The sequence below is a fragment of the Corylus avellana genome, unplaced genomic scaffold, assembly GCF_965113065.1.
Source record: "Corylus avellana unplaced genomic scaffold, dhCorAvel1.hap1.2 HAP1_SCAFFOLD_71, whole genome shotgun sequence".
Taxonomy (NCBI): domain Eukaryota; kingdom Viridiplantae; phylum Streptophyta; class Magnoliopsida; order Fagales; family Betulaceae; genus Corylus; species Corylus avellana.
Genome location: NW_028290495.1, coordinates 37,501 through 40,000, shown reverse-complemented (window position 1 = coordinate 40,000; position 2,500 = coordinate 37,501). Strand labels below are relative to the sequence as shown.

Below are 2,500 nucleotides of genomic sequence, written 5' to 3'. Positions count from 1 at the left end.
TTCTTTATCCATAGACTAAAGGATCTAGGCATACCTATTTCTTCCTATTTGGACTTCTATGAAGTTTCTTTCTTTTTCTTTGCTACAGCTGATAAAAATCGTTGTTTTGGACACGATAGATATGATATGTAGAAAGCCTATTTTCTAGTATTTATTAGCGGATTTGCTCTTTCTTTCCTTTTTTTCTTTCTATAGTGGAGATAGTCGCACGTAATGACAGATCACGGCCAATATTATTTAAAAGCTTGTGGTAAGAACGGGTTTCGTTCTAGTGCCCTAAAATAATATTCCAAAGCTTTCGTATGTTCTCCGTTCCTTGTGTGGATAAGACCTATGTTATAGAGTATATAACTTCTATCATAGGGATCAATTTCTAGTCGCATAGCTTCATAATAATTCTGTAAAGCTTCCGCATAATTTCCTTCGGATTGAGCCGACATCCGTTGCGGTCGTCTTCGATTCAAAGAATCTCCGTTCCAGAACCGTACGTGAGATTTTCATCTCATACGGCTCCTCCCTTTTATGTGCATAATGAGAATAATACATGGAATCATCAAAAAAGATTGAAATAATTTCATTATGAACCGAACGGGGCTAGTGTTTTTACAAGAAATCTCTAACCAACCTTCCTGTAAAAGATCTTTTCTTAACATCAAGTATCTTGGTACTAAATAAAAATGATAACTCTAACAATTTCTTTGTTCTTAACACCCCTTAATTTCCGGGAATTAGTCACTTCAACAGTCTTCGATGGTTATACGGGTATCCAAAATACGAACGAGATGGATATTTGTTGTACCAACCATTCTTGTTAATCCCGATTCCGAATAAAGAAAAGGTATAATTTATAACAAAGTTTTCGTATTGTTGATTCCTAGGCGTAGTGCTTCTTTCCCTATGCTGCCTATTGGTACTAGTGAAGTAGGGTTGACCTAACCCATAGGTGTAACCTTTCGCTCAATACTAGAATCTAAAATTGAAGCATCTGAGGCTGCATTAATCGGGGATACACGACAGAAGGAATTGTTTTATTTACAAACTTCACCTTCACAATAAGCGTAGATTTATTTCAATAATCTTTTTATTTCTCTCCCAAATAATGTATCTTTCTCCGAAGACTGAAATCGGTAAAGAAAAAAACATCAAATCGCACCATCTCTGTAATAGGTGAATGCCTCTTTTTCTCCTGAAGTTGTCGGAATTATTCGTAATAAGATATTGGCTACAATTGAAAAGGTCTTATCAATAAAAATTTCCATTTATCCGAGATCTGGGCATAGGTAGCAATCCATTCTATAATTTCTTTTACTTACCTCTTGTGGGAAAATGATCCCACAAACAAAGAAATTGTACAGTACGAAATAACATAAAAATAAAAAAAAAAATAGATCAATTGATTCGTTCTAATTCATTGATTTAATTTGGTATAAATATTGTAAGTAAAAAGAATAACTATTGGAAAAAGATGGGAGCGCCGTCTTCGCAAGAATGAAATGAATAGATATATATCTTTTTTTAACAGTTTTTCACAAAAAAAAAATTATTTTTATCCCCCCCTTGAAGGAAGGGTTTTTCTTTGATGAAAAGTTTTCTATATTTTTTTATAGTTAGAATTGACTGTACGTACCTATCAAAAAATCTAATATGAATGACTCACTATTCACTCGGTTTCTGGGCCATAATCATTATGTAGGAGAGATGGCCGAGTGGTTCAAGGCGTAGCATTGGAACTGCTATGTAGGCTTTTGTTTACCGAGGGTTCGAATCCCTCTCTTTCCGTACCTTTCACCTAATTCACCAATCTTATTAACAGCAATGTATCAAAGCAAATAACAATGGATACCATTATTCCAACGGTTAAGTTAGACCTTTCTTTTATTTTGATATAGATTCTTTATTCCTATGTTCCGCAGTACAGAAAATAACATACTGGAAAGAGTAGACAACAGGGAATGAGAATCTCCCTACCGATCCGTGATCCATGAATGGGAGAAAAATCCCCGTATCAAACTCCTTACTTTGATGGGTCTTTTTGCTTAGGCGAAAAAATTGTCCGAACCCTTGTTTTATTGTTTTATTTTAATTAGGTTTAAGTCTGACGAGAATAATATTCTACAACCAGCAATTCATTTATTTTCAAACCGACCCATTGACTATCTATTATTTGATTGACTAATCCTTTATATTGGAATGGTTGAAGGGTCAAATGTTTTGGCAATTCCTCGCGGGGGGATGAATCAAGATAATTTTGAATCAGAGCTCTAGATTTTTGTTCATCCCTCGCTGTAATAATATCGTGGGGTTTGCAGCGATAACTTGGTATATCTACTATACGACCATTAACTAAAATATGTCTATGGTTAACTAATTGGCGGGCTTGGGGAATAGTTGAAGCCATACCCAATCGAAAAAGGATGTTATCCAAACGCATTTCAAGTAATTGTAGTAAAACCTGACCTGTTGACCCTTTGGCTTTTCCGGCAATACGAACGTATTTAAG

The 2,500-nt window shown here is 35.0% G+C and overlaps 1 non-coding gene across 1 annotated transcript; it reads left to right on the top strand.

Moving 5' to 3' along the window:
• Positions 1-1,692: 1,692 nt before the first annotated feature.
• On the top strand, positions 1,693-1,779 carry TRNAS-GGA (transfer RNA serine (anticodon GGA)). Its single transcript has one exon. It is a non-coding gene; the product is annotated as a tRNA-Ser (tRNA).
• Positions 1,780-2,500: the final 721 nt, after the last annotated feature.